Below are 24,247 nucleotides of genomic sequence, written 5' to 3' on the forward strand. Positions count from 1 at the left end.
TCATTTTCTTGTGCGCTCTCAAATAAATGCTGCTGAAGTGCAATTTAGTGCATTTATATATCGAGTATGTCTCCAACATGTATTAGATTTGCTAGGAAAATTTATGAATGTCTCCAATAACATCTACAGAGCGGTATTAATGCGTCCTGAAGTAAAGTGAAACGGCTATAAACTCCAGCAAGATAAAGACATAATATGCAGAGCCCTAGATGTCGTGTTTGCTGGCCTCACGCATCACGCACCTGTCAGTCAGTCAGCACATAACCTTTAAGCGTTAAAAAATTGCGCACAACACTACTAGTTACAGAAAAGTTTGCGCTGTTATAATTCACTTACCTTTTAATACGTTTTACAAGTTTAGCTAACTTTTTATGGACCAGACATCATGTAGTGCTTAATCTTATTAAAAAAAAAAAAAAAAAAAAAAAAAAAACAGCTATAATTTTTGAAAACTAGCCTTTACTAAATTTCTAAATCTATGAGCTTTTTTTTATAAATGTAACCTTGTACTAGTTTTGTGGTTTTATATATGTTATATATTTTAGGATTGTTGCAATACCATTACTTAATTTTACATTACTATACCAGCTGAAGTATCATAATAACTAGTAGTACTGAGATACTGTAATTCATAACTCAAGAAAATTATAAATAATGCTTTATTTTATGTTATAAAAGGCATACTTAAATGCAATTCATTTTTCTTCAAAGGCCAAAAAAGTATTATTTGCACCCCACTTCACCTAAAACGTATTGATTCTTTTTATTTATTTAGTAGATAACTGACAAACAAAAATACATTAAAACAAAGACACAAACTATACCAAAGGAAATTTGTTACAAAAGGAAAAAAAATGTTTCAATGTTTCCTGTTGCTATTTTGGTATTTTCACCAATTTTTTTTTTCTTTTTTTTTTTTCAGTCTTTCAACGTAACAATCCAAAGTAATTCAAAATTTTACTTTGGGAGTCATTCTTTTAAAGAGATTTTTGCAGTCGCTAATAAATCATATTAACAGGAACAGAAATGAATTGATTCAGATGTGTATTCAACTAAAGCGTTAGAAAACGTGCAATAGGCTGCCATAAAAGTTGTGAATTCTACACAGTTTTACAACCTCAAAGGGTTCCACAGACTGAATGGTTTGTTACACAAATGTGTGAGCATTTTAGTGGCTTTTCTATTATCTATTGTAGACAAACCACTAAATGCAGATAGTACCATTTACAAACTACAGTGGCACCGCCTGTATTTTGTAGCATATATATATATATATATATATATATATATATATATATATATATATATATATATATATATACACACACATATATATACATATATATATACATATATATACAGACACACACACATACACACGCATACACACAAACACGGTTCCGGTTCTCGAATCTGATTTGCTGTAGCCATGGAATATTCTGCAATATCAGAACTCGTACTACCAGCGTATTTTTATACTACAGCTGATCAAAACATTACAAAATTGGTGAGAGACATTCTAAGTAGTTCTCTTTCTTTTTTATGTTGCAGTGCTGTATTTATTCCATAGCAATTGTAGTGTGTTAAGAGTGAAATGGGACTCACATATTAGGAATGCATGTATGTATTTTGTGTTGGCCAATCTTTGTAAAACCCTAAGTTACTTTTTGGCTGGCCATCTGTTTGTTTCTAATGAGTCTTCTGTTTACGTTACTGCAGACTAGCTTAGTAAACAGAAAGAAAGAAATGCCAGCATTTTTCCTTATCGCAAACACAACAGTAATCTGGTAGTGATTGTGTTTTGCATTGGCTTTTTTGGGGTTAATTCCTAAAAATATATATCCCGATTGCAACAGAGAAATACTGAGAAACCTCTGTAGACTGATGGCATTTCATGCCGTTTAACTTTGTAAGCTTAAAATGTCAGCAAAATCACCAGTTTTGTCATCACTTTAGACATTACGCAAGAGAATCATTCAAATATGAGAACGGTTTCTATGCTGTTCTGATGTCAGCTGCAGATGTGAATGAATGGCAGAAGAAAGTAGTTCCTCATACAAAAAGATTTTTGGACTCTGTGTTTGATTTTCTTTTTATATACATGATTATGCAGTCAAACTGACATGGCTGTATATAATCACTGGTGGGACACTAAGGCACTCGGCCAGGGTCAATGCATGCCTCCCACCAGTGCAGATATAAAGCCATTTGCTACTTGTGTATATTACTGACACAGACACAGACAGACACAGATAGACACAGATAGACACAGACAGACACTTATAGACACACACACAGACACACACAAACACAAACACACACAAACACAGACACACACACACTTTTTAAACTGAGACATGCCCAAAAACCCCAATCGCTAAAATGCTACATTATTACAAATGAATAAAAATTAACCACTAAATCAAAAAGTCACGAATTCCCGTGAGATAATCAATTGGTTTGATTCATAAAGTAAAAAATTTTAAACAAAGGCTTTTTTGAAACTCCTATAAGAAAATTGAATCCAAAATACCTATGGAACCAGCACTCTATTAATAGGCTGGCAGGGGAAATACAAATATTGTTTAGTGTCGATTTGCTTAAAAGCTCCAAAACGGCCCTCTAAATGTACTGTTAACACAGTTCATAGCTCATATTCTTTCCAAAGAAACTCAAATACTGCTCCAGGATCACGCTGTTCAAATCTCTGACACCTCAGTATTCACTGTCTAAATCCTCCCTCATGGACTGTTTTTAGGTTTTTTCTCCCTTCTCCTCCTCCTTCGTGGAAGAAACTTACGAGTGCTGCACTTCTAAAATTAGCCAGTAAAAGTGCACAAAACTAGCAATGCCAGAGAATGCCTTGAAAAGCAATTTCCTGCAGTTTTAGCGGGCAGACTTTGAAGATCATTCCAGTATAGATTAAAAGGCACATTAACAAGTGCATGCAGAGAAAGACTTTTTTTTTAAACCCTCTTTAACAAGCACAGACAAATGCCATGCTGACAAAATGCCGTTCATTTTTGGAGCATGAAGGAATTCCACAATAGCTCATTGTTTTCGATTTTTACGAGTTTTAAAGAAAGCGACTTCAGCAGAAATACAATGACAAACTCTATATTGTGAAATAAGATACAATAGCCATTGTAAATCTTTTAAGGCCAAAAATATAAGCTAAATATAGCAGCTGAGTAATCAGAGTCTGTTTTTCAGGTGATACTTAATTGGCTGTGATTAACAGTAAAAAAAGGTACAGAAAAAAAAAAAGTTACCTGGACCATTGCAAGTTTCTATGCTATGGAATGCAAAAACTTTAAAGCTCAATATCTCAAAATCCTTCAGAACGCAAATAGAACCTTATAATTACAAGGTGATGATTTCTATGGCTCTTTTTAGTTTTTCTCATCAACAATATACATTTGATTTTGTGTTAATTCTAAAGTTGATTAATAATGTTTATTGAATTACTTTAGTGTGCTACTAGGATAATGTTTAGCAGTGAGTACCCTAAATATATTTATATTAAATGTGTTTCTCTGCTAGTGCATATGCTGTATGTGACCACAAGTTTTTGGTTTTGTTTTTTTTGTTTACAAAAGGTAAAATGTGTAAATGTTAGTACTTAAAAACAGTGACACATTAACCAGTAGCTTACTATAAATTTAGAAAATACTTTTACTGAATTTTTAGTGTAATATTCTGAAAACCACAGTTGCTTTTTTACTGTTAAGTTTGGATTTATAGTAAATATTGTTGTTTTTATAAGTACATTATTAGTGTGGCCAAAAATCTAAATCTCGATTAATTTAACATTTTATTTCGATTAAGATTATTGAACGATTATTTGATTTAATAATTTTTTTTTTTTTGCCCTCATAGTTCATTGACAAGTTTTAGACAGTAAGGAGTACTCGCACTATGCTATCCGAACATTGCCCAGGCGCGTTTCCCGGTTCGTTTGAGAAGTGTGAGTGCTCTGAATCTGGCACTGGCGCATTTCAGTTGGCCGGCCCTGGCCCAGTTAGAAAAGGTATATGGCAGAGTGCAGTTCACTTGGGCTTTGGCGCGGCACGCTTGTAGTGTGAGCCCAAAACTGAAGATAAGACGTGACTTTTAAGGGACTGTTTCAGATAGATTTAATAATTATTCTTTCTTTTCAATAAATGCAAACTGTTGTAGTTTATTAAAGACGCAAACCCCTCACTGCACGTCAGCGGCACCTTCAGCAAAATCCCTAATACCTGCACCATGAGAACTTTTATGATTTATAATTGTCAAAAGTGGCTGATCTGTTCAGCGAAATATTTGACTGCGTCACTGCATCCCAAATGACTAAAACGATACAATGCAGTATCAGAATAAAGGGTGCATTACTGGATTTTAAAATAAAAGAGACACAAATAAAAGAGACACACACTAAGTGTAAAATAAAAGAGACCCACAACTATATTTACACAAATTGTAACTTTTCTCTTTGTTTGGGAGTTTTTTTTTTTTTTTTTGTAGGTCTAGGTCAACCTCTGTGTCGACAAAAACAGCAGTAACAAGCAGAAAATGCAGATAGGAAATGTTCGTGTTTGTTGATGTTCTGTGTGTCCTGTATTTAGTCTCTGCCTGCACTGTGAACTTGAAGAACCTCATTCATGAAGACTCTACAAATGCTACAACTGTCACAGGCCCTATGATTTGCACAATCCAGCCATAAAAAAAAGTGGAACGATCAATTATTTTTGAATATTTGCAGATTTGCAAATTTTGTTGAAGATCATTTTCATTTATACTTGAATGCACAATTGGGTACAGTACCACAATTTACATAAACCGTTAACAAAATATGAGTGATTTGAAACTTTTTTCAGTAACATTTACATGACAAGCACAAAACAACAGAAAGATGCTGTTTACTTGAAACATACCAAAATGTCTCTGACCCCCAACCAGAAGTGCATCCACCCAGAACAGATTTAGACATCCTTAAAAACACACATTTTGTTTGTTTTCAGAAACTGAGAGGCTAAAGCTGAAATGACTGTCTGCGGTTACAAAATGCATGCCACTGAACCTAACTTGTGTTTAACCTTTGACAGCAATGTCAGTACAGTTGGTCAATTATGGTTATGACTGACCACCAAAAACAAAGACCACTAAAATAACTTAAACCTGACAACAACAAACTAAACTGCATTCATGAATAGTCTTCATATGTTCAGTGTAAGTAAAAATATTAACATAATATGACATATAATCAACCATAAAGTCATAACCGTGCCTCTAGCATGCTATGAAAACTTCCGACAGGACATGTGTTTTTAATCAACTTCATTTCTAATTTGGGCTGGAATAAACAAAAAACATGTGTCTGCCTTTTTATCCTTTAAACTTTCACTGTATATATATGAAAAATAAAACACTCCCCATTCAAATGTTCTGCTGGGCAACAGATGTTGCATGACAAAAATGAACTGCTCAAACCTTAAAAGTCAACTTTTGCACATGTTTATTATGATGTCACAAACATGATGGAGTGAATCCATAAGGAAAACCAAACCTAAGGGTCATTGTGTTCCCAGACTCTTGCGTCATGTTCCCTCATGCAATTATTCTTCATACAAGCTAAAAAAACAGCTATTTAAGGGGGAGAGTCAAACATTCTTCTGTTAAACAGTGTGGAGTCAGTTGCAACTTGTGTTTTTGCAAATATTTTGTTTACCAATTTTACATTTATAAGTTTAAAAATACAGTAAAATATAATATTTGAAAACAATTATAATTTAACAGTTTTTTATTTTAATATAATTTTCTATAGTTTCTGTCGGCCGAGTTTAAGAATAACAACCCAGAAATCATTGAAATATGTTGATAATAAATTAAAGATTTCTTGCCATTGTAAGAATCAGCTCTTTGGTTTAAATCATGTTTAAACTTTGGGGATTCGAATCAAAGATTCGAACATGATTCACATAGAATTATTTAAAGCTTACACTTAACTTAAGTATTTGACCAGCAAATAGAACGTTTAGTGTAAAGCAATTCTGTATTATATTATTACGTGGCCAACAATAACAATATAAAAACAGTATCTAATTATTTATTAAGCAAGGTAGCAGTATCTGAAGCTGAGGCATTAACTTATAAAGCACACAACACACCAACACGGATCTTAAAACGAAACAAAAGTTTATTTCTACTCTATAACACAAAAGTACTAATCTACGTAAAACAAACAAATGCACATACATACACACACGCACAAGCAGTTTGAGGAGAGTGGATTCAACTTCTAGCCTTTGCTAAGTTCTTAGCATTGTAACCTGAGAGAAACCGTAAAAGCAGAGAATTTCGCTATTCTTTACTACTTAAACATAATTCACACCAGAGTCAGCAATGGATAGAAACCTTGTTTGTGCTACTTGCGTTCTGATGTAATTTGGTTTCCTCGACTGGTCCAAAGGGAAATCCCGGCGAAGCTGATTGGTCAGCGTAGCAACTTCAGTGACGTGATGGAATTCCCTTGTCGGTGAAGAGGGGTTTCCTTAGTCGGTTACTAGGGATACAGATGTTGGACGAGGCGGCGTTCGAAGTCCTTCCTGGGTTCCTGTAGTTATGATGAGTTTCGGAGTTTGGATGTGTTGACCCGATGGCTTGTTGTTGAAGCGGTTGCACAAGCAGATCGGGGGTCGAGCCGGCAGCAAGTGAAGGTCGCGGCCTGCTCCGTGATGTAACGAGGCTTCCGGCGAGGCGATGTAACGGCCACAGCACGAGAAGAGCGACGTCCGGGCAGCGACGGCGGTGACGAATGTCAAAGATGACCGGCAAAAGACGACGATGAAATTCCTTTGTTCAAAGTTTTATAGGCTTTGGTAGAGGCTGGGTCTACACAATACTTGTCCAATCAGAGAAGGTGCGGGGTGGAGTCACACCCCAATTCTGCCCTCTAGGAGGCCGGGTTGACACCTGGTGTGGGTGCTGCTTTGATAGCATAGTGGTTAAAATAAAGTCTTATAACGTCGACACTTTTCATAGTATAGTTTCTTCATATAAACCAATGCATATGAAATGTTCCTAGCTTTCAATCAATACCAAACATGAAGTATTTCACAAACATTCTGTAGATTTCATTTATCACTAAGGGCTATTACTCATTAACTATCCATAACAGTTTTGTTAAACACATGGAACATGTACACACAAAAATCTACAGAAACATAAAGCAAACATACATTACTCAAATAAACACAGTTTTACTGTATGTCCATTAAACTTTGCAAGCGTTTCTGATCGCTTCTGTGTCTGCCTGAGAATGTGTATTCCTTGCAGACGCCAAAGGACAAGCGAACCAAAAGGTACTTCTCAAAAACCGGTTTGGTGGGTTTTTGATTGTAGAGCCTCTTATTGTTTTAGGGTGTAAAGTTAATTAACACGCAACTGTGATGTTGACTGGCTAGGTATCCTGTGGATTTGTCTTTTGCTGGGTGCCTGTGGATTGCTTTGAAAATGAAATCAATCTCAGACTCGTAGGCACCAACCAATCTTTTAAGGATAACATGGTCTGTGGCTTGTTCGGTTCTGGAACGATCCGTTGACTCCCCACATCCCCCATTTGGATGGTGATGTTCCTGGCATGAACATCGGCAGACACTGGAACAAGAGGCATAGGTAGAGAGAGAACAGACACACAAGACACAAACCACATTTCCATTCCATAGACTGAGTTCTGGTGCAGGTTTTAGCTTAAATTGTTCGGGTCAAGAACACAAGGTGTAGTGTAACATTGCCTGAAATAATTCAAATTTAGTTATTTAGCTAGTTTACTTCATTGCAAGTATGGAGTGGCGCTAGCTTCAACTTAAATAAGCAATAATTCTGCAGCAATTGACACTAATTTGGGAGAAGGAGTCAATCCTACTTTTAGGCCCTATGCATGAATTTGCAGGAGTTCCCTGTAGAGGGGACTAGAACTGCAAATTAGTTAGGGAGAGAGAGAGAAAGGAAATGAAGGGGCACAGTGATGCAACAAAACAAGGTAGGTTAAAAACCAGCAAAACAGTGTTGCAAATGTGGAGTGGATCCTCTCTACTAGAAGTTGTTCTAGCAGTGCTGTAGAGGAGAAAGTATTAGTGTTGTGTTTAACTAGGTGTTTCCCTAGAATGTCAAAGGTTATGTTAGTATGTAGAGGGTAGAACAGTTGATCTGTGTCAAGTTGTGGTCCTCCCCCATTTGTTTTTCAATGATGATGGAGCTGTCAAATGTTCATCCAGTAATGGAGGTACCGGAGTTTGGCATGGGTCAGGAAGGGTTTCAGGACTGAACTGAGGTTTGTCGGAGGAGTGGCAGACGACCAGAACGGCACTTTTGGAAACCTGAGGGCTTTCACCTGCAAGTGTTGGTTGGTTCAGGTGGTTGTTGCTTCTCCGCTCGGCGACTAGTCAGGCTGAATCTGCTTTTTCCTTTTCCCGTTTCCTGTCCTCCTCTATGCATTTGAGAAACTCTTTCATCATCAATTTCACCAGTTCTTGAGGGTCAAATCCCGGTGGGGCATTTTCCTCTTGCTGGGATTGATTCTGAGCGTTGTCAGGGTGGAAGTTTTTGGAGTACCTTCGTTGACTCCTTGGACTTGATGATCCAGGGTTTTGATGTCTTCCCTTAGATGGTGACCAGCTTTTGTTTGACCCCCATTGGTTTCTTTCCTGGTGGTGTTCAGGTGAGCGTCGTTGTCCACGCGGTCCATCCCAGTGACTGTTCCTCTGTTTGAATCTCGTGTCAGCATAGGAGTTCTGTTGTCTATTGGACGGAGACGCATTCCACGCTGGGGATAGTGGTCTCACGCTGTTTGGGCGTTGGGCACCCTCTAGTGCCAGTTCTGGATTCTGGGTGTTAAAGTCAAGAACTTTTGCAGTTTTAGTGTTCTTCTCTAACACCATCTTTTGTTTGTCGTGGGCTTTCTGTGTCAAATCTCGCAATTGCTGGATGCTCATTGTTCGTGGGCATGCGAGTACTCCGAGATGTTGGCTTACTGCAGGATGGAGGTTTCTCAGGAAGAGAATCTTAAAGTTCAGGTCTTCTTCCATATTCGGTTCGTTGTGAGTTCCGAAAAAGGCTTGCCTGAGTCGGTTGTAGTAAGCATGTGGAGACTCATTGCGAGCTTGTTTTGTCTCCAGAGCACTTAACAGTCCTTGATCTGATTCAGGGTTTGCAAACTCTCTGATGAGGGCTTCTTGGAGCAAGCGATAATCATTCTTTACCCGAGCGGGTTGTCGGTCTAGGAAGCTGCGCACCTCAGTGCTGGATGTGGCTCGAAGCAAATACAGTCTTTCTTTATCAGAGACATTGGGTCTCATTTCCAGATGGAAATCAATGTCTTGCAAATAAGCGTGGACCTCCAAACCACCTGACACACTTGGAGTAAACTTGCCAATGTTTCTGGCCAGCTTGTCAAGGTCTTTAAGGTCCAGACTGTATGACGATCTGTGACTGGCTATCACAGGCTCTCGTCGCTGTGGGGTAAGGTAAGGCTCTTCAGAAGGTGTTGGCGAAGATCTTTGGCATGGTTTCTCACCTCTTTCAGTAGGTGAGAGCTCAGGGACAGGGGATCCTGTCCTACTTGGCAGGGGCGAGGCTGGTGCACATCTTGTCTTTGGAGGTTCATAGCGCAGTGCATAGGCATGCCTGAGTTCACTGGCGGATTCCTCTTTGATGTCATCCACTTCCTGCATTAGTCTGTCGATCTCATGTCTTGCTTCGCTCAGGTGGGTTTCAAGGGCTTTGATTCTGGCCTTCTTGTCTCTTAAGTCCACCTTCGCTTCCTTCAGTAGCTGTTCAGCGTAATCTAGCTTGTTAGCGACGTCAGCGTGGTCTGCTCTGGCTTGTTCTCTTTGTTCTGTGATGGCTGTTAGAGCTTCTTGTAGTTTGTCGATCTCCTCTTTGGTACCTTCATCTACCTCATTTGGTTGTTCCAGACGTTCCTGAGCCTCTAGCTCTAGCTGCTCGATGCGAGCTTGCAGGCGTGTCAGCTTGTGTTGGAGTTGGGAGGCGTGTCTGTCACTCAACTTGAGGGTGGCTATGAGTGTGTGACTCAAAGTACCAGTGATTTTGGCCAGCTCCTTGTGGTTGAAGCTTTGACTTGGGTCTTGCTTCATGATGCTGTCTATGTTCTCATCCAATTGGTTTTGCGTCAGGGGCTGCAGTGTTTCGGCAGCTTTAGGGAGGAGACTGCCTGTTACAACGCTCAGCCATGTTTCCAGGTCCTTCCAGTGGCCAACAGGATCTTTGGAGTGAGCCATGTTTTGCGGGGGGAGGACTTAGGATTTTAACTGACACAGACCTTGAAGAGAGATAGAGAGGAGAAAGAAAAAAAACAAGGTAGAACAATGCAAACAGAAAAGGAAAAATGTTAATGTGCAATGTTAAGTGTGTTCTAATGTTGAGTGAAGTGTGGTTCTCTGGAACTGTGGCCCTCTGGTGGGTACGCGTGTCTAACTGGTAGTCTCTGTGGAAAGAGTCAGTAGCACAGACACAGTGAGAGAACAAAGAAAACAAAAGTGATAAGGAGACTAAAGAGTAGGGTGAAAATCTGTAGTTTCCACTTTCCTAGAGAGAGGGTTCCTTTAGCTTTTGTTAAATATAAAAATAAGATTTCTAAATACCAGGACTAAAGTTGCTATTAACTTTCTTCTGAAGTGACAGAAAGTAGGACAACAATAACAGTATTGGCTTCTGAATAGGATTGACTCCGTACACCAAATAAATTGTTTCTGGATGCGTGTTTAGAATTGGATCTAACGACGCCTATCTTCTTGTTGACCTGATGAGTGAGAAAGGAGGGGTGAGATCAGACAATTTCAACAATTAAAAGTGTTCAAGTGTCCCAAACATCTATTAAATGTTTATAAAATTCTCTGCTTTTTGACTCTCACAAGCACAATCCTTAAACCAGCATCAATAGTCTAGTTAAAAAAAGATAGTTGAAAGAGATAACAAAGGAGTTATTTTCTCATAGCATTAGGTGTAATTAGGATGTCAAAACAATGGCACTGTTGAGTTGATACTTCAAGAAGTGTTGGTTTTATTGTGTTATATAGTAACCGCTTAGCCTACGTAGTAGAAAAATGCAATTTTCCTTTTGAATTTTGGCTAATTGGAGGGCTCCACTAGATGAAAAGACTAAATTCAAATTTGAATTGAACTTAACTTTAAACCTGTAAAGAAGTAATAACTTTTATAAATTATCATTAAGATTGATAAGAACACTTATGACTAAATTAAATTAATAATTGTTATTAAAATGATACCATACATCAATGAACCATTAATGAAATTTAAATTTCAAAACAATGAAGTTGGTTAAAGTAACATTTAATGCAGTTTATCATTAAATTAAACAATTACAATTTATTTAATCAGTGAGTCTTATCCGTATAAATCAACAGTCATAGGAAATGGGTGTTCCTAGATGTTGATGAATGGAAAAAGTATTTATAATTGAATAAGTCAGAGAGCGTTAATTTATAGTAATGAAAACAAAACTATAATTCATCACTTATAAAACCAACAGCTTATGTGAGTTTAAACTGATCAAATTCAACAGGCCAAGTACAGCAGGAAAAACAAAAATAAAATAAAATGATGGTGATTCAACTCAGCAGTTAGATCGTGCACACTTTTATTAACTTTGCATTTGTCAACTTTTCCAAGGTGAGTAAAGAGAAATAACTGAGATGCAAGAGTGATTTCAAACATCAGCCATACAATGCATTTAAGACCACTAAATGCTACGTGCTATCTATTAGCATTCGCTGCTACTGGAAATGCATAGACTTCAATGCAAACGCGTTAGCGTTAGTTTAGCTTAGCTTCACGCTATGCTTTTTGTTTACAATTCAAGCTGGCGCTGGCGTACTGCACATGCGCGCTTGAATGTAATTCCGGCAAGTCTCTCTGTACTTCCGGACCAAGGTTGCTGCTATGGCAACGACCACAAAGTGGAATAATAGCAAATTTCACAGTATCACTTGAGATGACGGCGCATCTCACACTGTTCAAGCAAAAAGCACTAGTTAGACTTTATATCTTAACAGTACTGAACGATTCTCAACTTATGAAAGTGAGATAAAATTAATCAACAGGATTTCTGAGATTAATACAAATCGTGACAGAGATATGGGGGATCTCAGCACTCTGTGTTAAGTCTGTTTAGACTGCAAACACATCCGTGGATTCAAACCACAATTTCAATTGATCAATTTCAAAACTTCTCCTATAAACTACGCTAGGCAGCTCTTTCTCTGAGCTCCGCGTTTTAAATCATTTACTAAGTATTAGCAAATTACAGGGCAACAAGAATTTAGTTAGCTATGCTAAATCGGTTACCAGGAGAAAACACAGCTGAGTTTCCATCCGGGAATCGCGGCGTACGAAATCATACTGTGAAGGCCTTATATAACGTTATGAGATAATCACAAAGGAATACGCTTTGTCTTTCTCTACATGCGCTTTAGAGCGGCTTACAGTGTGTCTCGGCGGACAACTTAAATGAAGTTTTACTTTCTTAACAACACTAAATGTAGTCAAGCAATAAAACAAATGGTACCACAATGAAATTGTGCAGTAGCAAAACTTTTGTTCCCTCTAATCTATTCTTTCCGGACAAAAATAGAAAAGATTAACAACGTGATTTCTGGGTTTTGTGCTTTAAAAGTTAGATCTGCTTGCCCAAATTATTCTCCACCACTATGTAAGAATCAGCTCTTTGGTTTAAATCATGTTTAAACTTTGGGGATTCGAATCAAAGATTCGAACATGATTCACATAGAATTATTTAAAGCTTACACTTAACTTAAGTATTTGACCAGCAAATAGAACGTTTAGTGTAAAGCAATTCTGTATTATATTATTACGTGGCCAACAATAACAATATAAAAACAGTATCTAATTATTTATTAAGCAAGGTAGCAGTATCTGAAGCTGAGGCATTAACTTATAAAGCACACAACACACCAACACGGATCTTAAAACGAAACAAAAGTTTATTGCTACTCTATAACACAAAAGTACTAATCTACGTAAAACAAACAAATGCACATACATACACACACGCACAAGCAGTTTGAGGAGAGTGGATTCAACTTCTAGCCTTTGCTAAGTTCTTAGCATTGTAACCTGAGAGAAACCGTAAAAGCAGAGAATTTCGCTATTCTTTACTACTTAAACATAATTCACACCAGAGTCAGCAATGGATAGAAACCTTGTTTGTGCTACTTGCGTTCTGATGTAATTTGGTTTCCTCGACTGGTCCAAAGGGAAATCCCGGCGAAGCTGATTGGTCAGCGTAGCAACTTCAGTGACGTGATGGAATTCCCTTGTCGGTGAAGAGGGGTTTCCTTAGTCGGTTACTAGGGATACAGATGTTGGACGAGGCGGCGTTCGAAGTCCTTCCTGGGTTCCTGTAGTTATGATGAGTTTCGGAGTTTGGATGTGTTGACCCGATGGCTTGTTGTTGAAGCGGTTGCACAAGCAGATCGGGGGTCGAGCCGGCAGCAAGTGAAGGTCGCGGCCTGCTCCGTGATGTAACGAGGCTTCCGGCGAGGCGATGTAACGGCCACAGCACGAGAAGAGCGACGTCCGGGCAGCGACGGCGGTGACGAATGTCAAAGATGACCGGCAAAAGACGACGATGAAATTCCTTTGTTCAAAGTTTTATAGGCTTTGGTAGAGGCTGGGTCTACACAATACTTGTCCAATCAGAGAAGGTGCGGGGTGGAGTCACACCCCAATTCTGCCCTCTAGGAGGCCGGGTTGACACCTGGTGTGGGTGCTGCTTTGATAGCATAGTGGTTAAAATAAAGTCTTATAACGTCGACACTTTTCATAGTATAGTTTCTTCATATAAACCAATGCATATGAAATGTTCCTAGCTTTCAATCAATACCAAACATGAAGTATTTCACAAACATTCTGTAGATTTCATTTATCACTAAGGGCTATTACTCATTAACTATCCATAACAGTTTTGTTAAACACATGGAACATGTACACACAAAAATCTACAGAAACATAAAGCAAACATACATTACTCAAATAAACACAGTTTTACTGTATGTCCATTAAACTTTGCAAGCGTTTCTGATCGCTTCTGTGTCTGCCTGAGAATGTGTATTCCTTGCAGACGCCAAAGGACAAGCGAACCAAAAGGTACTTCTCAAAAACCGGTTTGGTGGGTTTTTGATTGTAGAGCCTCTTATTGTTTTAGGGTGTAAAGTTAATTAACACGCAACTGTGATGTTGACTGGCTAGGTATCCTGTGGATTTGCCTTTTGCTGGGTGCCTGTGGATTGCTTTGAAAATGAAATCAATCTCAGACTCGTAGGCACCAACCAATCTTTTAAGGATAACATGGTCTGTGGCTTGTTCGGTTCTGGAACGATCCGTTGACTCCCCACACCATCAATAAGCTTGTCAAAAGTAGACTTCGGTACCAATCACTACTGAAAAAAGTCAATTTAATGCTAACATCTGAGCGCTGTTGAGCAGCATCTTAAACAAATATGACTGTAACTAGATACAATGATTATCGCTTTCTAGAAGCAGATACAGTCAGGCCTAAAATTATTCATACCCCTGGGATATGAATCATTTTAAGCTTGACTGTATATTAGGGCTGCACAATATATCGTTTCAGCTTCAATATTGCAATGTGTGTATTTGCAATAGTGCAATGTGGAGTAGGGTTGAGTTGATAGGATATGTCGTCGTCCATCCCCGATGGTTGATAGACATCACAATGGTGAGCCGGTCTCCCCGTCGCAGCAGCAACCCGCTCGCGAAAAATACACACTTAGGCCCCATTTACACTAATACATCTTAGTTTTAAAATGCCATTTTTGAAAGACAACAATCCATGTCCACACTGGTGTTCCATCTAGCATGTCTGAAAAGATCTCAGTCCACACTATACTGATGAAAACGCACATCACATGCCCATGGCGATGATGGCGTCTCACTATATTTGTTAAATGTAATATTTATTTAATCTTGACTCTATCCAACGACTCTTCGTCTTTTGAATCTATCAGGTAACATGTTACAGCATCAATACACTGCTTCAATCTTTCACTTTCCCATTTGTGCTTAGCAATTTTAGAGAAAACCTCAGATGCTGTTGGTTGTGCATCTTTTTTACCAACCAAGTTTGTCAATTATAACGACTCTGATCACTCTGCCTATTCATGCCAGAGTCCTGCAGAAAAAGTGATTGACAGGTGGTAACTTATCTTTATTTATTTATGATTTTGTTATGGATAAAACAAAGACCATGCGGGTCAGGTAGTTGAAACAGTAGGCTACAAATAATTAATTTGTAATGAATGAATTAATTATTCATGAATAATTATTTCACCAACGGCTATGACTACGATGCCATCGTTCACCGCGATGTTTGACATTCGACATCTTACGATGCCAAATTGGTCGACATCGCCCAACCCTAATGTAGAACACTGCCTGCCATAAATGAGGTTGGTGTCATGATCTCCTTCATTTCAAGTGTGCATGCACACTGTCTTGGGCAACCTGAAAATATATCAGTTTTGTTTGATACGGTTTTGAAATGAAACTTATAAGACTGTTGTTCATGATTCCACATAAGTAATGCAACACTAAGCTTAACAAACAGTTTTGGAGAATTTTATGTTTTTCCATTCAGACAGAATGCCCAAGCACATTGCCCGAGAGGAGTTTCAAAAATGGCTGTCAAGTGAAATTACTTGCCACAAAGGGACTTTGATTCAAATCATCTGCCAAAATTGTATTCATATCGCAATGTGAATTGCAGCAAAATAAAATAATCGCAATGTCAGATTTTTCCAATATTGTGCAGCGCTTCTGTATATGAGCAAGTTGATAGAGAACCAGTTTGTTCTTTTGACGACAACAACTGAAAACAGTTATGTTGTTTAATATTTATGTGACACTTTTTTCAGGAGTCCATGATGAATAGACAATTTAATTTTTTTTGCAAAACTATATACATGTTTGTATAATTCATTTTTTTGGCTTACAAACTTTAAAAAGTTGACTTATGTGCAGGAACACATTTCACGATTCTGTTTATTTGCATGACAATCTAATTAAACTGTCTGAACCTATTGGCTAAAATGAATTTGATTTGCAAGAGCTACTTTAGAGAGCACGAGAGTGACATTGTAACATCAGACATTTTATCAGCTTGTTCAAATAGACAGCTGTGAGGCCTTATTTCAGTGGCTCAGTGGTTAGCACTGTCACCTCACAGCAAGAAGGTAGATGGTTTGGGTCTCGGCTGGGCCAGTTGTAATTTCTGTGTGAAGTTTGCATGTTCTCCCCATGTTCATGTGGGTTTCCTCTGGGTGCTCCCCCACTATCTAAAGACATGCAGTATAGGTGATTCGAATAAAGTTAGCCATAGTGTATGAGTGCATGTGTGAATGTGAGTCTGTATGGGTGTTTCTAAGTGCTGGGTTGCATCCGCCATGTAAGATATATGACGAAATAGTTGGCGGTTCATTCCACTGTGATGACCTCTGATAAATAAGTCAAAGGAAAATGAATAAATGAATGAGTTTTAAAACAGTCAATCCACCATCACACTACAGGATAAGAAAAGTAGTTGCTACATTGCTACTTTTATTTTATTCCTCGCAACATTAAAGTATACAATGAAGAATGCTTAACATTCATTTCCTCTGAGTCCAGATTAGTCATTACCCAGAGGGGGAATTACTGAGCCTCTGGACAGGTGCACATAAGGTTGCTCTTTCCCACAATGCTCTAGTCCCTAGTGACTGCCTCTGCAGGGGTGAGTACTGGGTCTATACTGAGCTTCAGAAAACCCTGAGTCAGTGTCTGCTACATCACATCAAGTCCATGTCTGGTTAAACTAAAGAAAGGAAATTAATTCCGACTGCTTGGGATTTGTTTGGCTTATTTTATAGCTCATCCTTTAAATAAAGGAAGTCTCCACTGGTGACCTTTCTTAGTGAGAGAGTGAGAGCGGAACAAAAGGAATAACTGAAATGTAATAAAAGTTAAAGGATTAGTTTACCCCCCCCAAAAAATAAAATAAAATCTGCTATTAATTACTTATCCTCATGTTGCTACAATCGCCCATGACCTTAGATCATCTTTGGAACAAATTAAGACACACTTTTGTTTGGCAAAAAAACAAACAACAACAACAACAAAAAAATGTAAAATGACTTTGTTCACCAATGTCTTCCCCATCAGAGATCAAGGTGCACGTTTACTACAGCCATTATGACGTTTGCATGTTGCGCTGCCAGTAATAGCAATGTGTTGTATTGCTTGTAGTAAACACACCCTGACCTAAAGCGAAAAAAAAAGATATATGCCCCAATAGTGTTCTTGAAGCATTGCATTACAGTTGGAATGGAATGTTTTGACAATGTTTTTGGTTCTTAAGGACCATTGCTGTCTATGTTGGAGCCTAAGAGATCTAAAATATCTAAATTTGTGTTCCGAAATATGAACAAAGGTCTCAGGCATTGGAACAACATGAAGATGAGTAATTAATAACAGAATTTTTGTTTGGAAACAACTGGTGAGTAGGCATTGGGCGGTATAAGATTCTGACACTATGATAACCTTAGATATAAATCTCACGGTTTCACGGTATCACAGTATTGAGATTACTGCTCTAAAATATATTCTTTTTCATTGTCTGGGTAAAAAAACAAAACCTTTTTCCCCTTTGTACACAATATATTTTAATTTGAGAAACATTTAAAATATTTTGGAGCAGTAAACATGTCAGGCTAAATAATTCAAATCATTGACTTCTGCTGTTTTCGTTAGTTTTAAAAACGCTGATTTTTTTACAACTTAAAACGATGACTTTGGAGATCTTTTCTGCAAGATATCCTGCTGTCCTAAAAAACTAACTACAAAAAATGTCAATTAAAAATCTTACTCATACCTAAGGAACGGTGTAGCAGAAGATTTTGACATTTTCAAAACCTTGACTTTTCCAAACCACGGTATACCTTGAACGCGGTTATAGAAGTAATTTTTTTTTTGTGATTTCTTTAAGAAAACTTAATTCCCAGTATTTTATAAAACTGATTGAATGTATGATTATTTGAATGAAAAATTCCATATTTCATATATTTACACAGTGAAAATGGTTTAATTTACAATAATGTTCCATGAGTTGATGAATAAACTATCAACCTTTGATACAGTATTTATTTATTTGTTAGTTAATAGAAAATTATAGCTTAATTGTTACTCATGTTAGTAGTTAGCCACTAAAGATTAATAAACAAAATGTTTTGCATTTTCATCTCTGTATAATCTCTTAAAAATCGCCAACTTTAATGTCTAGTTATGCATATTTGAAATAGGCCATCAAAAGCCACTAAAAACCTGTCACTTTCCATTCTTTATCAATGATGCAGACAAACATCCAAAAAGTAGAGTTATTTGTTTTTATGGCTGCATAATATTGGAAAAATGTGACATTGCAATATTCAGATTTTCTATGATATATACTGCAATATGAAGACAATATGATCATATGACTAAAACAGCTTTATTTGAAAAAATATATAGTCATTTAGATTAATTGGGATAAATTTGAATGAAAGCAAATCGTGCATAAAACATAATAAACAAAATACAAGCATGAACAAATGAAACTACGGACGTAACAATTCACCTGACTCACGATTCGATATGATTTACTTAATTTATTTATTTCAAATAATTTAGAAAATGATTTGAAACAAATTAAAAGTGAAGGCTCTTTAATTTTTTCCCTAAATGCTGCACATTATTTTTTCAAAATAATATATTTAATATTTGCACACAGTTTGTGTTTTGTCTGACACACTTCACAAACAATCATTTTACTCTGCTGCCCCACCTCTCGCTCGCTGCTGATATGCTGATATGATTTCTATGAGAGTTAAACAGCATTTAGGCACGGAAATTGAATAATCAAATGTAAAATAACACTGCGCAGACTTGATTATAAAAAATCCAGTAAGATTATTACTTAAAATGAAAACTTCTTGTGCCTAAAAGTTTTAAACTCATCCACAGGTCTTAAAAACACATACACACGATTCAACTTTTCACACATTATGGTTAATCTCTGTTGCAAAGCTGCTCAACTAAAACTCCAACTCAACATTGCAAACTTATGCTACAGCCACATGCACTATTTATGTGTCAAAAAATAAACCAGACAGTCTTTTTTTTTTTTTTGAGAAGCCCTTACAAACATAAAACTGCAGCCGAGTCCATCTGTGGTCTGAATGTCATTTTTGGCTCCTGAAGTCCAGAGTATTTCTGCTCAGGAATAATGACTGACTCACTGTCTATCTGTGTCTACGTGAGGATTGGATGAGTGACAGGAATGCTGGGACTCTCCAGTATCACCCAGCGAGCGCTGCGTGTTACGAGCTTACTCACGCTCAGGTTAAGAGATAGCCAAAGCGTGAGAAAGCACCTCATTGTTCCACGTCCAACAATGGTCACTATGAGCACTGAATGGCACTCACAGATACGAGCAAAGAAGCTAATTAGCATAATAGTACAAATCCTGCTGACCACTTAAAAGCTTGTGCTCCTGCAAGAAAACACGACTTACGTAATCCACGCCTGGAAGCCAAGCCGTCAAAGAGAAGTAAAACTTTACATGCATGAACGGTTCGACCACATTCCAGTCGCTAGTACAAACAAATGTTAAATCCATCTATATAAACTTTAAAACGAAGCTTATGTGGTGATATGATGGTGTACAAAAGCCTAAAACAGCATTCGGGATTTTATTTTATGATGGTAATAATAACACAGAATAAAAAGCATATTATAAATATTAAAATGGCCAGATAAACTTTTTAAACGCAAGTCAATGGGTTTTTTAAGCGCACATTCCTATTGAAGGTGAAAAGTGTGTGTTTGTATAATGTTGTTAGCATTTTACAATATTAATTGTGTGATATTATTACAATTTTAAACAATGGCTTTTTATTTAGTGTTCTACAATGCTTAATTGCGATACTATAAATATTTTGTGTTAATATCAGTGCTAAAGTTGCTTAATATTTGTGTGAAACAAAGTTTTTGAACATTTTCAATCTTAAAATAGTACCAAAGCAAGAAATCTACATAATAAAACATCTTTATTTGTTTAATTTTATTGTGGTCATATGTTAAAATCAAAACATTCTATCCAAGACTGAAAACAGCTTGAAGGCTGTTCTTGAAGTTTGACTATGTATTGCATCTTGCTTGAAGGCATTAATGGACTTTACGGTTGTGTAACCGCAGAGTATGCAAATAATCACAGAGGAGCGTAACTTCATACCTTTAAAGCACGGTAAGAAAAGCGGTTTGTCTGTGGAAAGATGAGCACAGCCCAGCCTGCTGAGGTGCCTCTTTCTGGGTTTTGTTTCTTTTCACGTGGCTCTTTTGTGTGCGTGTGTGACATGCCCACCATACCAGCAGACTGTGACCTGCTTTCAATAGGCTGTACTTGCTCGGAGAACAGATCTAAACACTGAATTGGATGGCAAAGTCTAGTTTTAAATAATAACAATAACAATAGTCATAAATAAATTAATTAATTAATAAAAAATAATACATAACCTTCAGCAATTTGTGGCATGCAAAACTTTTTCATTTGATCAACAAAACAATAATATGCAAACTTTACAGAAATTTGGTTGCTTGTTTTGGCAATAGAATAAGAAAAAAACAATTTAGGGTGCTTTCACATTAGCACTTTTGGTCCAAACCCGGGTTCATTTGACATCAAAAGTACGGTAGGTTTAGCTAGTGTGAATGCTGTCTTCTGAACTCGGGTGCGCACCCATGAACTGTACCCAATAGGGTTGGGCGATGTTGACCAATTTGGCATCGTACGATGTCTAATGTGAAACACTGTCATTGTTAAATATCAATTAATTATAACCTACTGTTTTCACTACCTGACCCACATGGTCTTTGCTTACCCATAACCAAATCATAAAAGTTACACACAAATTACCACCTTTCAATCACTCTGGCATGAATAGGCAGTAATCTGTGTCATTCTAATGGCTTTTCCCACAGCTGGTGAAGGAGATTTCGTATGGAGTTCACTGTAATTTGCATTGTGATTGATGATAACTTCCTTATTTTATTATTATTATGAGGAAATAACAAGTAAAGATGCTAGGGCTTGACCATTTTGGTCGCATATGCGCCCGAAATTTTATCTAAGCGTCCTTAAAAATATTTGGAAGCATTAGGGCGAGTGCATACATTTTCACTGTTTTCACTGTAAAATCCTCACAGCGTGCCCGGATTTAGGAGACATTTTTTGCAGAATGCATCTTTGCACCTAAAACACCAAACCTAGCACCCAGGAACAGATAAACAGTTGTTATGTGAACTTGAAGTAAAAAAAAAAGCCTGCAACGCTTGCCCCGCCTTTGTGCTCTTTTTATTGGCCCACTGCTCTAGAACTGAACGCGAATGATTGGTGAATATCAGCTGTCAATCACTCAGTCAATGCCTTTAGATGAAAGAAGCTACAACCACGAAAATGTGAAGCGCGGAAGATGAGAGAATAAAAATAACACTGACAGATTTTGTTTTAGAAAACACCTAAAGTTACTAATATTGGCACATAGTGATCATGTGCTGAATGTCAATCCAGCATTTACACTTTTCGAAGAGTGGATAAAAGATCCATTGATGTGATCCTTCGCAATAGTCACATTGCAAGTATTATAATTCATCATTTTGCTGTGTATTTTAGGTCTGTGCCTGTGTGAGGGTTTTAAAAGCATTCAGGCATAAGAAATTGTACAATTTGTAACTTCTGTTCAAAAAGGTCATGATTCGCACTCATCAAATAATTGCTTCGTACTGTTTTTATTTTTACATTCTTTGAGTGATACAAAAACACTAACGTTTCGGCACAATGTCTTGGTGTGGCACAATCCTCTCACTCCACCCTTTTATCCCATAATCAATCACATCATTGCGTCATTGGGTAGACGGCCACTCGATGATTAAACAACAATCTCATTAATATCATTTAATCAACCACACAAGATTATGATTATGATATATTAAAATTAAAAAGAGACTGTTGGTAATCATCAAGAAGCCGTCTAGCTAATTGACACAATATAACAAATGTATTTTTTGATGTTTTGGACTGTCGGAACTACATTGTATTGATGTAAATATGCTATTCTCCTGTCAAAATGATGTTTTTAAAGGTGAGAGTAAATATTTCTTGTGTGGTTAGTTATGTGTGTTGAGGTGAAGGTGAGATTGTCTTTAATCATCGAGTGGCTGTCAAATGTATTTTTTAATGTTTTGGACTGTCAAATTTTTATTACATTAATGTAGACACAAACAAATGATAATAATTGATATGCTATTTTTCTGTGAAATAATATTTTGGATATGAAGGTAAATAGTCCTTATGTGGTTAATCATGAAATAATGAAATGAAAATGAGATTGTTTTTTAATCATCGAGTGGCCGTCTAACCAATATGATTGATTTTTGGATGAAAGGGTGGAGTGAGAGGATTGTGTCACACACTGAGGAAGGCATTGTGCTGAAACGTTTGTGTTTTTGTATCACCTGAAGAATGTTAAAATAAAAATCATGACCTTTTTGAACAGTAGTATTGACAAGATTAACGTACCAAAGAAGTGTCTTTAAAAACCGCCAGGACGCAGGGCAAACTTCATTACTCTACACACAATTTGCAACTTCGAAAAATTGACAGCGATTAATTTTATTGAATTGTTTATAAAACGAAGACTATGCAGTATTATTTTCATTTAATTATTCAATTACTGCATACCAGAACACATTTTAACTTCCTCTGAAAACAATTACACACATTTTTTTTCATTTTTATCTTTTTCTCAATTGAATTTATCCATCTATGCTTGTAGATGGTTTATTTTGTTTTACTCGCTCCCCTACAGAATCATCCCAATCAATCTAAAACTATAAATTCTTTTCAAACAGTTACTCAACTCATACTGTAAAAAATATTATATTAAGTTGGCTAAAAAAAAATCTCCAGGATTGTGTTGTTTCAGCTCAATTTAAATCAGTAGTTTAAACAAACAGCAAATGTCATTGTTAGAGTGCATCTAATGAAATTGAATTCATATCGCAGAATAAAAAGAAAATATCACAATGTTAGACTTTTCCAATATCATGCAGCCCTATCATGTAATTCAGAGAAGTACGCCAAAACTGTGAAAAATAATGTTATAAATGTGAGAAAAATACAATTACATAAAACAAAGTCCTGAGACAAATCCGAATTGTGAGATGCATATATATGCAGAAATGAATGAAATCATGAAACTGTGGCATAACATAAAACAACGATTTATCAACAAAATGTAGTCATGCCAGTTTTTTCCAACTGACACAACAGCGAACTAATGCTAATTTTGGTATTCAACTAAGTAGATAAATGTATCCATTGCCAAATATCTTAAAACAACCAAACACATTTACCTATTTCTATTACTGACCGGTCTGGAAAGCAGTTACTGCAACTGAACAAACACACTCTCAGATGTTGAAAGGACAGACCAAAGTATCCACACTATAACAGTTGAGGTAGAGGATGCTGATTTATCTTTAAAAGTGCATTGGGATTTACAGGAAGAGTTGGAGTCTCTCTACAGGAAAGAACTGTCACTCTCTTCCCAAGCATCAAAACCAGCAGCCTTTCCTGTAGAAAGTTATCTCCAGACCACAGCAACTCCACCACACACACACACACACACACACACACACACACACACACACACACACAAAATAAGAAGGAAACAGTGACAGCATAATAGCTAAGCGCGGGGGCCACGTTTGAGACTGCGTGTTTGTATCTCTGTGCTCCAAAATCACAGCGTACAATCACAGATCACGTGATGCTGTTTACCCTGTACTTTTGCCTGACCACACAACCACAGAAATTGTGGGTTGAATCTGCCTGATTGTTCTTTTAGTATTTACTACATTCTGTAGGATTTTAACCCCTATCTGAGTGATTTATAATTGGGGTCAGATGAAACTGAAACTATGATACAGTGCATCCTTGTATGCTGATGTGTATGCAGGAGTGACTTCGGTGCATTTTAGTAATAATACATATTTTAAAAGTTGATGTTTTTGGACAAAGCTAGCATTAATCATTTTACCAGATGTGAATGGTAGAATT

At 37.0% G+C, this 24,247-nt stretch overlaps 1 protein-coding gene across 1 annotated transcript in view; it reads right to left on the bottom strand.

The window, feature by feature from the left end:
• The window catches only part of pard6gb (par-6 family cell polarity regulator gamma b), a 73,517-nt gene that overhangs the window by 31,973 nt on the left and 17,297 nt on the right, over positions 1–24,247 (bottom strand).

This window comes from Danio rerio, chromosome 19, assembly GCF_049306965.1.
Source record: "Danio rerio strain Tuebingen ecotype United States chromosome 19, GRCz12tu, whole genome shotgun sequence".
NCBI classification, from domain to species: domain Eukaryota; kingdom Metazoa; phylum Chordata; class Actinopteri; order Cypriniformes; family Danionidae; genus Danio; species Danio rerio.